General features: G+C 47.9%; 1 protein-coding gene across 7 annotated transcripts in view; it reads left to right on the top strand.

The window, feature by feature from the left end:
• CTIF (cap binding complex dependent translation initiation factor) overlaps positions 1–12,840 on the top strand; it is a 286,823-nt gene that overhangs the window by 27,411 nt on the left and 246,572 nt on the right. Inside the window, exon 2 of one of the 7 annotated variants that reach the window (XM_087869837.1) lies at positions 4,603–4,766. The exons of the other annotated variants lie outside the window; for them this stretch is intronic. The gene's annotated coding sequence lies outside the window, so the exon portion shown is untranslated. The remainder of the gene's footprint in view (positions 1–4,602; positions 4,767–12,840) is intronic. 7 annotated transcript variants of the gene reach the window in all.

Below are 12,840 nucleotides of genomic sequence, written 5' to 3'. Positions count from 1 at the left end.
CATTGACTGACTAACTTCCAGTCCTTCCTGTAAGTGGAGCACGTTGCCCGGCACAGGGGAGGAAGCAAAGATCTGAACAAGGCTCCTTACCCATTCATTCCCAAGTTGGGGGGAGGGGGAGCATGGTGAGGCCAAGAGGGCAGAGCATGTAAAACCAGGGAAGAATGTGTGTGACCGATCCATTTGCAGGGAAGCATGTCCTGATTCTCAGAGCGTAAAAGCCAGCAATTACTAGAAAGAAGAACACTTGACATCTGGGGCAGAGGAGACTGGGGTTTAATACAGCCAGTTGCTGTCTAGGTGTTAGATTCTGAGTCTGTCCTTACTTTGTGAATATTTTTTAAAAGTTTTATTTATTTATTCATCAGAGAGCACAAGCAGGGGGAGAAGCAGGTGGAGGGAGAAGCAGGCTCTCCACTGAGCAGGGAGCCCCGTGCGGGACTCAATCCTAGAACCCTGGGATCATGACCTGAGCCAAAGGCAGATGCTTAACCGACTGAGCCACCCAGGCGTCCCCTTCCTTCGTGAATGTTTAGAGGCTACTGTGTACAGTACTATGCTGTGTCCTGAGGAGGTCGTCTCCTCCAGCCAGAGAGCCTTTAAGTGTGGTTGTAGAAAATCAAGTACTGATGAATCACGGAACTCCGCCTCTGAAACTAATAATACACTATATGTTAATTAATCAACTTGGTCAAGACACATTTTTAAAACACATTGCTAGATTGCTTTTGCTGGGTTTTTGTTACCGTATGTGGGGTTTTTTTCTTAATATATATGTTACGGCCTACAATTTGTCTTCTTGATTGTTTTTTGAATCAGGGTTATACTGTGCTAATAAAATGAGTTATCAAGTGTGAAAAAAAAAAAAGAAAGTCAAGGGGGCGCCTGGGTGGCTCAGTTGGTTAAGCCTTCCACTCAGGTCATGATCCTGGGGTCCCGGGATCCAGCCCCATGTCAGGCTCCTGCTCAGCGGGGAGCCCTCCTTCTCCCTCTCTCTCTGCCTGCCACTCCCCCTGCTGTGCCTTCATTCTTTCTCTCAAATAAATAAATAAAATCTTAAAAAAATAATAAAATAAAACTGATTAAAAAAAAAGAAAGTCAGGTAATTCATCCCTGCCTCGAAGGGATATGCAGACTAGTAGAGGGGACAGACATTGGCCCACAGAGTGAAGAGAAAAGCCCAGGGCCTGGGGGTTTCTGGAGGGGGCCTGGTCCGGCTTGGGGAAGTCAGGAAAGGGTCCTTATGGAAGGGTGGAGTATGTTGAGAGTTAAATCAAAGGGTGCAGAGGAGGGTCATTCTGGCCAAGAGGTGGAGAGAGAGTACTTAAGCCGGAAGGCACATGATGTGCAAAGGCCCTGTGGTGAGAACGTGCACGTGGGTAGGGGTGAGTCAGCTACTTCTTAGGACACAGGGTCAGAGGGCAGTGGCAGGAGGTGAGGACTAGGGCTGGAGAGACGAGCAGGTCCCCTGGGCTGGGGGACCACAGTGCTGGGGAGTCTGGACATGGCCCCACCCCTTAACGTGGTGTTCCGAGGGCTCATTCGGACCCCTTATTGGCATCCAAGCTGGAGGATTTGTTCTTTGATTCTGCTGTGAGGTGTAGATGGCCTCCTTGTCCTTCCCACCGGGCCGCCTGGTTGTTCTCTGAGCTGCGGCTGCCTCTGCCCCTTCCTGCCCATGCAGATCTCTTCCGAGCCTGGCAGCTTTACTGTTAGGGGTATATACGCCAGCTCAAAGGAGCCAGACCCTGCATATTGCTTAGTGCCAGAGAAATAACCAGGGTTGTTTAAGATGGGGCTTATTCATCTTCTGCATAAAAGGTAGGCTGACCTGAGCTGGTATGCTGGTTCCATGGAATCTAGTCCACTTCCAGTATTTTGCTCCACCATCCTTTGCCCGCAGCCCCGTAACTCAAGGTCACCTCATGGTCCCACAGGGTGGCTGGAGTACCAGCCACGTGGGCAAGGAGGAGGAGGAACTGGGATCACTTTTCACTGGGCCACCCCATGTGCAAGAGAGTCTGGGAAATGTCACTTTGCAGCTGAGCAATTACCGAAGGTTCTGTTTGTAAGGAAGAACGGGAGAATGGATACAGAGTATCCGCCATCAGCCTCTGCCATGGCCTCTTGTAAGAGTGAGCCGTGGAGGACCAGCAGCTCCCTGAGAGCCTGGCCCCACGTGCCGTCTCTTTGTCTGCAGCACGCAGCCCTGCACGGCACATAGGGGACGCGGCTGAAGGGGCTGATGAATTGAGACCGTGACACAGAGGGAACTCCAATTCTGAGTAGCTACCAGCAAGCCCAGGTGACCAAGCAGGTTGTACTTGGATACATCTCAGAGAAGAGCGGGACTGCGTGGGCTGGAGGTCTCGTCCCCCTTCTTACCTTCCTTATCTTCTTCGAGCCTCAGTTTCTCTCTCTTCAGAAAGGGGATACTCCTACCCTGGCAGAATTGAGACAAGGGTCAAATGAGACTATGGACCGTACAGAACTATATACCTGTGAGTTCATGGTGGTGATAAGTAGCTTGGGAGCTTCGCAGACTCTCTTCTTCCCCTCGGTAAAGTCTGGCAGATTAGATAACTTTTCTGAGCTCGATTATATTTACTGACTTCTCTCAGAGTCTCCACTGCACTCGCCCCGGTCACAGGGATCATAATACCCCCTTGTGATTTCAGCCATCTTTCTACTGAAGAGCTCAAAGCCTTAAGGACCTGTGAACCATCTAATATTCCCAGATGCAGAAGGAGCCAGAATTATTTTTTCCATCTGGAAAATGGGCAGGTACTCATCCAGGGTCAGAGCTGCAACTAAAAACTGGTCTTTTGACTCCAAGCCGAGAGTTCTTTCTCCCATAATAGTCTATAGAGACCTTTTGTTGTAAAGCAACAGAAACAGCAGTACAAAACAGTCCTTAGTCCGAGGCCCAGGACACAAAACGGGAAACAGAATTCCACTGGCTGTCCTGCTCCACAAGCTACCTCCCTGGAAACTGCCCCTAACTCTTGCTGGAGTAAGAAGTAGAAAACCCAGCCTTCCCCTTCACTGGAGAGATAAGGAACTTGGTGACAGGGATAGATGTGCCCACGCCTGGCTTGGCTCCAGCCTGGGGTGGAGACCCTCATCATCCAGCCCCATCTCCTAATCCAGCTCAGACTCCCAAACAGGTTCTCAAGTGCTTTCCTGCTTTTTTTTTTTGGGGGGGGGGATATATATATATATACTGTATGGCATAACCACGTAACTCAAATACAAGTAATTATAATTTCTTATCCATTTTCCTTTTACTTTTGAATGCTTTCTATTTTCTTCCAAGCTTCCTAACTTTTTAATGAATCTGCCCCGTGTCTCTTTTCTTGCTTTCTCTGTGGTCTACATGCAGTATCTAACAGAATTTGCAAATAAAGTCAAAATAAAAGGACATGCTCTGGAAGCAATACCAATGTTCCATCAACCAATCAATGAATGGATAAAAAAAAAAAAACCCAATGAATGAATGGATACATAAAATGTGGTGTATCCGTATGAGAGAATATTAGTTCCCGTAAAAAGCAATGAGGTGCTGACACACTTCAATGTGGATGCACTTCAGAAACATGACGCTAAATGAAAGCAGCAGACACAAAAGTTACATGTTGTCTGATTCCATTTATATGAGCTGCCCAGAGTAGGTAAACCCATAGAGACAGAATGAAGAGAGGAGGTTAGCAGGGGCGAGGAGGTGGGGGGGGAGAGGAAATAATCACTTGATGGGTATGGGGTGGGAGGTGGGGGGGTTCTTTTGGTGTTAATAAAAATGCTTTGGAACTAGGGGCGCCTGGGTGGCTCAGTTGGTTGAGTGTCTGACTCTTGATTTTGGCTCAAGTCACGATCTCAGGGTCACGGGATTGAGCCCCAAGTCAGGCTCTGCACTCAGCAGGCAGTCTGCTTGAGACTCTTCCTCTCCCTCTGCCCCTCCCCCCACTCACACACACTCTCTCTCTGTCTCTGTACAGTAAGTAAATAAATAAATAAACGGATAAATAAATAAATAAATAAAATCTTTTTGAAAAATGCTCTGGAACTAGATAGAGGTAGTGGCTGCACAACATTGTGAAGGTTCTAAATGCCACTGACTTGCTCACTTTAACATGCCTAAAATGGTTAATTTCATGTTATGTGAATTTCGCCTCAATGATTAAAGAAAAGATATACTCTGACCTTTGCAAGTATTGTTTGCATTTTGTCCCCATCCACCCACACCCCCCTTCCTTCTTGCCCTACCTCCTCCTAGAAGTAACAATTTTTTTTTTAAACTTACATTGAAAATTTCAAACAGATGTAAAAGTAGACAGATTAGTATAACGAACCACGGTGTGCCCATCACCCAGCTTCCTCAAATATCATCTCGTGGCAGGCTTGATTCTTTTCTGCTGTTCACTGGTCTATCCATGGATTACTTGAAGCAAATCCCAGACACCATATTATTTCACTTATAAATAATTCAGTATATATATGAGAGATAAGAACCCTTAAAAAAAGCATAATCAACATGATCACAATAGGGGAGGACTGTTTGGTTTTTTTTTTAAGATTTTATTTATTTATTTATTTATTTGACAGACAGAGAGAGAGCACAAGCAGGGGGAGCGGCAGGCAGAGAGAGAAGGAGAAGCAGACTCCCCTCTGAGCGAGGAGCCCAATGCGGGGCTCGATCCCAGGACCCTGGGATCATGACCTGAGCCAAAGGCAGCCACTTAACCAACTGAGTCACCCAGGCACCCCAGGTAGCACTTTTAATAATATTTTGTTTCTTTCATATTTCTTCATGCACTACAAGGAATATATTTTTTTCCCTTTTCTTACATTAAAGGGAACATACTGAAAATGCTCTCCTGTACCTCGGTCCTTGCACCTGTCAGAATATTCTGTAGACCTCGCCCACATCAGCACATAGTGATCCTCTTTGGGTTTTTTCCAAGTGTGTAATATTCTGTTATATGGCTGTGCTGCAGTTTATTTGCCCATCCTCCATTTCTGGACGTTTGGGTGTTTTCCTGATAGTCTGAGCTGGACACTGCAGACTGAGGGGTCGAAGGCAAATCATGTTTGCTCCTGGCCCCCATGAGCCTGGGCTAGGCAGATTTTTCCGAAACAGAACCATTAGAGAGAGAATCCCCCTGAGACCCTTTATTCTTCTTTATGTGATATCTCTATGTGGTGTTGCTAAATGGTATCTCTGTGTGGCATCTCTAAGTGGTATCTCTGTGATATCTCTATGAAGCATCTCTGTGGCATCTCTATGTAGTATCTCTCTATGTGGTTAGCTTGGACTTCCTTCCAACATGGTGGTCTCAGTGCAGTTGGACTTATTTCAAGATGGCTGGCTCCCCTCAGAACAGAAAAGCAAAACTTCTAGGCCTTCTTCAGGCTCAAGCCTGGAACAGACATAATGTCGCTTCTGCTGCATGCTGAACATCTGTTTGCATGCTGGGAAGTGTGGCTACTATTCCATCCACATAGGGAATGTAGGAGAACATCTGGATACTCCATATCATGAGGCAGAGCACTGGACTGTCAGAGACCCAGCTTTTGGGGTAACTTCCTGTGTGACCTAGCCCAAGACTCACTCCCTCTCTGAATCCAAAATGAGGGTAATAGAAGTATCAGCCGGTCGCCTACCTGCCTCGCTGGCTGCTGTGAGGTTCAAATGCGATAAGATGGTAATAGCCATGGAAGGCCTTGGCAGCTGGGTTCAGCAGGGTTTTGGGCACTTCCCTCCCTGGAGCTCCCACCTCGAGATACAGCAAGTCCCGCCTCTGTTGCCAGGATTCCTGGGGGCAGGATCTGGGAGCATAGGCACCCACTGGGGGTGGTGGGTAGGGCTCGAGCCCAATGGGGCGTAGGGGGCTAACTTTTACTGAGTGTTTAATACCCACTGAAGGGCTTTATGCTTTGCATCTTGTATCCTCAGAGCAGTTCTGTAAGGTAAGTGTCACTTTTGCCCCTTGGATAGATGTCTCCACAGTGACACAGCTGAGTGACAGAGCCAGAACTCCAGCTTGGGCCCATCCGGCTCCCCACCTCATGCCCTTTACCCACAGAGCCTGGCGCTGGCTGGGGAGAGAGACTCTTGGCAAAATACCAGAATTTTCCTTACTGTGAACACTGTCGACTTTAATTAGATTAATTTTCACTTTTCTTTTGCCTTCAGGGGGTTCAAAGATGATACAGTGGGATTTCAGCAGTGCACTGTGAGTAGAACTGAGTGAGCACCTCCAAGCCTGAGAATCAGCCAGAGGCACATTTATTTATCCATGTGCCCCCCGCCCCCCAAGAAGCCCCTCTCGTCCCATGAGGGGAGGGAGGGTCTGTGGAGACCCAGCCTCTTAGTCTAGTTCTGTTCTCCTGGTGTGTTCTCGGCTCCCCAGCCCTGACCCACACAAATGCCACCTGCCCGGCGTGCAGTTTTACGAAAGCTGTTTTGTGCATGCGTCCGCTCTGGGCTGTGGCCCCGGCCCCCAGGTCTGGTTATCTGGAATAAATAACCACTCCGGCCGTCTTCTCCTTCTGAGGGAGACTGCCCAAGGAAGGGTGCTTGTCTGCATCAAGGCCTTAGGAAATGAGAGTGCTTTGCCCAATCTCAGCCTTGCTGTTTCATCCCGGGAAGCCCACAACACACGTTTGTGGAGGGCCCAGGGCATGCTAGGCGGGCCCTGAGCTGGAGAAACGTGCCTCGTGGAACAATTGGCCTCAGAGAGAACTTGCCGAAGAACAATTGGGGCTTGTGGATGGTCTCTCGCTGACCTTGGGCAGCAGTGGCCGCGTGTAGGGCCCCCAGGCGTGCCCGCCTGCCCCGGCTCGGGAGCCTGCCTTCTGGGAGCTGTGGGGGTGCGGTCACTCGCACCCAGGCTGCCCGGGGCAGTGCTGACCTTTGGAAGGGCAGACATGTGGCCTTTGGGGCTTTGCCAGGCCAGCCACCAGCCTCTGCTGTTCAGCATGGTGCTTTCCCTTCTCCTCCCCTGGCCATTTTTATTGGAAAGCCAGAAACACATAAGTATTTCTCAAGAGTTGTGGGAAGCGGGGCCCACGGGTACCTCCCAGCCTTTTTCTGAGATGAGGCTTTTGTTCATCTGAAGAGCTTCGCCCGTTTGCCCTACCTCTCACTGGCATCCTCATCCGGGGCCTGTCTCACTGCTGTCCTCGCTTTCTGGGTCCCCTTTCTCTGCGGGTCTCTACTTCAGCCAACACAAACGCCAGAATAAGTAGGCGAAAAGCCGCCTCTGAACGGGGACTCCTGTTTTCCAGATTCACTGTGCCAGCCAAGGCAGAGCTGTTTAATCGCGAACACTCAGTTTCCAGCAAAACCAAGTAAGACATGGGCCCGAACCAAGTAAGACATGGGCCCGTGGAGGCCCAAGTACAGCATTTATGTGTGACACAAACAGAGCAAAGAGAAAAAGGACATAGGTTAGGATTTGGTCTGCTCAGCTGTACCTTTTAGAATTCTTCTGTTGTCATCTGCCATTCCCTAGTCTGCCTCATAAGCTTGGTGTTTGGGGATTTCAGGGCTTGTGTCTCGTCTGGTTTTGGGTCTTGGCTTTCTCCAAGAAGGGAATAGTATTCTAAAAGGTGGAAATTGCTAATTGTTCTTAAAATCTGGAGAGCCACTTATGGGGATGTGTGATATTCGAGCCCTTTTTGTTGCCAGCCGCCCTAGGGAATGTGGATACGGTGCCTCCAGGAGAGTGTCTTGAGGGGAATTACTGAAGAGAAATCGTTGTACCCACTCATGAAAAGCCACCAAGAGTGAATCTGATCAGAGGGACATGTGGAAGGCGTGAGGGGGGAGGTCTGACTCAGGCACAGCGTCGGCCTGAGTCAAGGCCTCTCTTCCCTGTCAGTGACCCGGCAGGAGAGGGGTCTGCCCAGGGTCCCTGTGTCATACTATGGTACTGAGCATAGATGGCTGGCCTGGGGACTCAGACCGACTCTCGGGAACTTGAGGTTCGAGACATGAGGAGAAAACCACAAGAAGTTATGGCTCCAGAAAAATACTGCCTCAACCAACCGAGGCAGGGGAATTCGTGTAAAATGGACCCTTACGTGTGTCCCTGCCATGGGACCAGAAGGTGGTGACGGAGTTCAGGTGTCTGAGGCAGGTGGTGTCCAGAGTCACATCCAGAAGAAAATAGTCTCATTCGGGGGATCTGTTATTCCTTTGCCCTAAGAGATGTGAATCCAGACAGAGTGGGGGATCGGCTCCTGAGACGCGCCCTTCCGTCTGACTTCTCTCGCACTTCCTCTTGGTCTTTCTTCTCTTGTCTTCAGCCAGGCCAACTACGTATGTGCTGTGGCCCTGCATGGGTCCTCATCTCTAGCTCTTCCCCTAGAATTTCTCTAAAATAAAAGCTTTATTGAGATATAATTCACATGCCACAAAATTCACCCTTTTAAAGTAGGCAGCTTTTTCTGATTTCACTCGTATGTGGGATTTAAGAAACAAAGGAACAAAGGAAAAAGAGACAGAGAGAGAGACAAACCAAGAAACAGACTCTACTATAGAAAACAAACTGAGGGTCACCAGAGGGGAGGTGAGTGGGTGGATGGGTGAAAGAGGAAGAGGTGATGGGCATTAAGGAGTGCACTTGTCATAATGAGTACTGAGTAATGTCTGGAATTGTTGAATCATTAGATTGTAAGCCTGAAACTAATTTAACATTGTATGTTAGGTATGCTGGAATTAAAATTAAAAACTTAATAAAAAATAAAAATAAAGTAGGTGGCTTTTAATATATTCACGATGTTGTGCAACCAGCACTATTATCCAGAACATTTTCTAGATGCATCATTTTCTATTTTATCTTATTTTATCTTATTTTATCTTATTTTATCTTATTTTATCTTATTTTATCTTATTTTATTTATTTTATTTTATTTTATTTTATTTTATTTTATTTTATTTTATTTTATTTTAGAGAGAGAGAAAGAGCTTGCCCGCAAGGCAGGGGACAGGGAGGGGCAGAGGAAGAGAGAGAATCCCAAGCAGGCTCCATGCCCAGTGAGGAACCCAATGTGGGGCTTGAGACCATGACCCGAGCTGAAATCAAGAGTCAGATGCTAAACCGATTGAGCCACCCAGGCGCCCTTAGGTGCATCATTTTCTAGAACAGTGCCACCCAGAGCATTTCCATTACCTCCTGTACCCATTTGCAGTCCTTCCTTATTTCTCCCCAGCTCTCTCAGCCCTAGGCAACAGTTAATCTACTTTCTTTCTCTATAGATTGGCCTATTTGGCACATTTCACATAAGTGGAGTTATATAATACATGGTCTTTTGTGTCTGGCTTCTTTCCCCTAGTATAGTGCTTTCAAGGTTCATGTTGTAGCATGGATCAGTGCTTTCTTCCTTTTTATAACCAATAAATGGTTATACCGCATTTTAATGTATCCATTAGCCACTGGGTGATCATTTATGGGTTGTTTCCAAACTTCAGTTATGAAATAATGCTACCATGAGTGTTCATGTATATGTTTTCATGTGGACATATGTCTTTAATTTTCTTGGATATGTACCTAGGAGTAGAATTGTTGGGTTATATGGTATTCATCTTTTGAGGAATTGCCAGGCTGTTTTCCAAAGTGGCAGCACCATTTTACAATCCCATCGGCAATGTATGAGGGTTCCATTTTCCCTACATCCCCACCGACACGTGGTATGGTGTGTCTTTTTGATCATAGCTGCCCTGGTGGATGTGAAGTGTCGTCTCACTGTGGTTTTGATTTGCATTTCCTTAATGACTAAGGATGTCGAACATCTTTTCACGTGCTTTGTCGTGTTAAAAGCCCAGGTGTACCTGTTCATCCAAGGGCTTGTGCCAATTGTATGTCTTCTTTGGAGAAATGTCTCTTCGAATGTTTGCTCGTTTCCTAATTTGGTGATGTGTCCTTTTATTGCTGAGTTGTAAGAATTCTTTATATGCCCTGGTTACTAAGCCCTTACCAGATCCATGATTTGCAGTCTTTTCTCCTGTTCCATGGGCTGTCATTTCACTGTCTTGATGATGTTCTTCGAAGCCCAGTGTTTTAAATTTTGATGGAGTCTAATTTATCCTTCTTTATTTATTATTTCATTGCTTGTGCTTTTGTGTCATAGCTGAAAAACTGTGGCGTCATCCAAGGTCACAAAGATTTATTCATATGTTTTCTAAGAGTTTTGTGATGTTCTTCCCTTTAGGTCTGTGATCTTTTTGGGTTAATTCTGACGTCCGATGTGAAGTGCAAGTCCGGCCCATTCTTTTCCGTGTGGATGTCCTGTTGTCTCATGCTGCTTGTTGAGAAAACTATTCTTTCTCTATCGATTGGTCTTTTTTTTTTTTTATCATGCCTTTTTCCTACTCTGAAATAACTATTGGCTTTTTTTTTCTTTCTCCCTTGTGCACATGTGCGTGTATGCGTGCGTGTGTGCGCACGCACACACACACACACACACACCCCTGCATCCTTCCCGAAATAATGGGTATCTCCACTGCTTGACAGAGGCCTCCGCGCAGCCCAGCGTCTTGTCCCTAACTCCCAGGATTCTTTCAAAGACAGAGCTCTGTTTTCTCAGGTCTCTTTATGTGCTCATTTGTCTCCCAGTGGGAGTATTCAACTCTTTCAGGGGAAGGGCGTGAAGGAGGAGGTGCATGTGACTACAGAGACCCACACTCACGTGTTATCTTTTCACGATTGTATTTCCAGCTCCCAAGCCAGATGTAGGCTTTCTGGGGGCCTGTCATCATCCTTCTGAATAGTATTCACTGATTGGATAATTAAATGGAGGCTTCTATGGCTCATTAAAGTATTAGTCCATCCATCCATTCACCCATCCATTTGTCCATTTATCCATCCATCCATCAGTCTTTTCTGTCCATCAATCCATCCATCCATCTGTCTGTCCACCTATCTGTCCACCTGTCCATCCATCCATCCATCCATCCATCCATCCATCCATCCATCCATCCACCTGTCTGTCCATCCATCCATCCATTCATCTATCCCTCTGTATATCCATCCACCTGTCCCTTGTCTCTGTATCCATCTACTAAAAAAGAAAAGGACTGGTTGCTTGGCCCCTGTCTGCTGGCTAGGCTGCTGTTGTGCTACAGGTTTGTATTATATGCTCAGATTTATCTGATCATTCCAACGGGTAGCAAATTTACCAGAATCCAGACTGAGGTTACCCTGCTGTTTTCCCTGGCAAAATGCTTGGTAAGGGTTATTGGCACAGGGGTCTTTTAGTGTGTGAGGAGGTCTTCTCAGGAGGCCAATGACCACCTGGTGAGCAAGAGTTAGAGCAGAGGGACAGGGTGGTCTCCGGGCCCCGTCCTCCACTCCAGGTGTATTTCTGTCTGAGGCATGATTTCTGCTCATTAGAATTATGTGCCGCAGGGTGGAGGTGAAGGCTGCTGAGAAGTTCGCTCTCTTGGGTGACCCATGCCAACCACTGGCCGCAAGCGACTGTACCCTGGGGACATCTGGGGCTCCGTCTCATCTTACATAGCAGTTCCGTTCTCTGTGTCCTGAGACTGGGCCCACACTGAGCAGCTTTGGACCCCTGATCCCTTACCTCACTGCTATCTGGAAAATTGGGGTTTTGACCTTGACCCACCTTTTGGGAATACTCTCTGACAGGGGCTTTAATCCCTGGCCACAGTTTGCCTTGACCACCCCTCCTTCTGGAAGCACAGATCGTGTTCTGTCCGGAGTGCCAGGCTGCCTCTCCAGTTGTGGGGTGTTCTTCCTTAGGGTTCCCATTCTTCTGTCCCGCAAGCTGGCCTCTATTTCTACCTCTCCCTGATTCCCCAAGAATCAGGGTCCGCCCTGAACGTCAGTGGAGGAGAGGTCTCCTGGGAGCCCTTGGCAGTATGTAGATTGACCACTGGGGTGGGGGTGGGGAGTAGAAATCAGCTAACCCACTTGCCAGACGCATCATCTCAGCCTCACTGAGAGGCCTTGCTCATCTCAGACACCCTTTTGTTGCTCCAGAAACCAGATCCTTCTGCAGGCCTGCCTCAGAGCCGATTTCTTCCCATTTACCCACAAGTTGCCGTGATTTTGCCGAGTCATCGAACATTCCTTCTGCAACGTCATGCCAGCGCCAGCTCCCCAGTGTTCATTTCTATACATTTTCCACTTCACGGTGAGGCAAAGTGAGGCAGCAAGACTCTGTTTTCACAAACACCACAGCTGATCACTGATTTTTGATTTTTGGAGGGAAAATCCCAAGATGTACCACATCCCAGTAGGATTTACATGACTTAGAGGTCCTGCGTCCAGAATGACACTTCGGCCCTTAATTTTCAAAAATAATTCTTGCCATTACCTTAGGTTTGGAGCTTTAGTCCGGGCCCACGCTCCCTGTTCCAAGGGCTTTCCTTCTTGGTTGTTTTTTTTTCTCTTTTCCCCTGCGTGTGTCTGGGTTAGATCTAAAGGCTCTCCTCTTCTCACTGGGCTCCTGCAGACTTCCTGGCATGTCTCTGACCACCGGCACTTCCGGCACTTCCGCTGCGGGAAGCAGAAGAGAGGAATGAAGAGGGGCTGGCTGGGGAGGGAGGGGAACGTGTCTCTGTTGGAGACGAGCCAGTGGCTGGTTTGCTCCCTGGGGTCAGGCAGCCAGGGCTCCCCTTCACCTCATTTCTGTCTTTCCGTGGCTTGAGTGGGACTTGAAGTCTAGAGTGTGTGTCCGTCCTGCAAGTGTTCCTTGAGCCCTAAATGCCCTCCTGGCACCCGGGAGGGTGTTCTACCGTGGCAGGAAGGATGGCGGTGGGCAGGAAGGAATTAAGCCCCCCTCCCCACACAGAAGAAGGTATGGCTAAGT

Source organism: Ursus americanus, chromosome 19 (assembly GCF_024610735.1).
Source record: "Ursus americanus isolate L20-20 chromosome 19, mUrsAme1.1.p, whole genome shotgun sequence".
NCBI classification, from domain to species: Eukaryota; Metazoa; Chordata; class Mammalia; order Carnivora; family Ursidae; genus Ursus; species Ursus americanus.
Note: the sequence above shows the minus strand (reverse complement) of the source record. Positions and strands in the feature narration are given on the sequence as shown.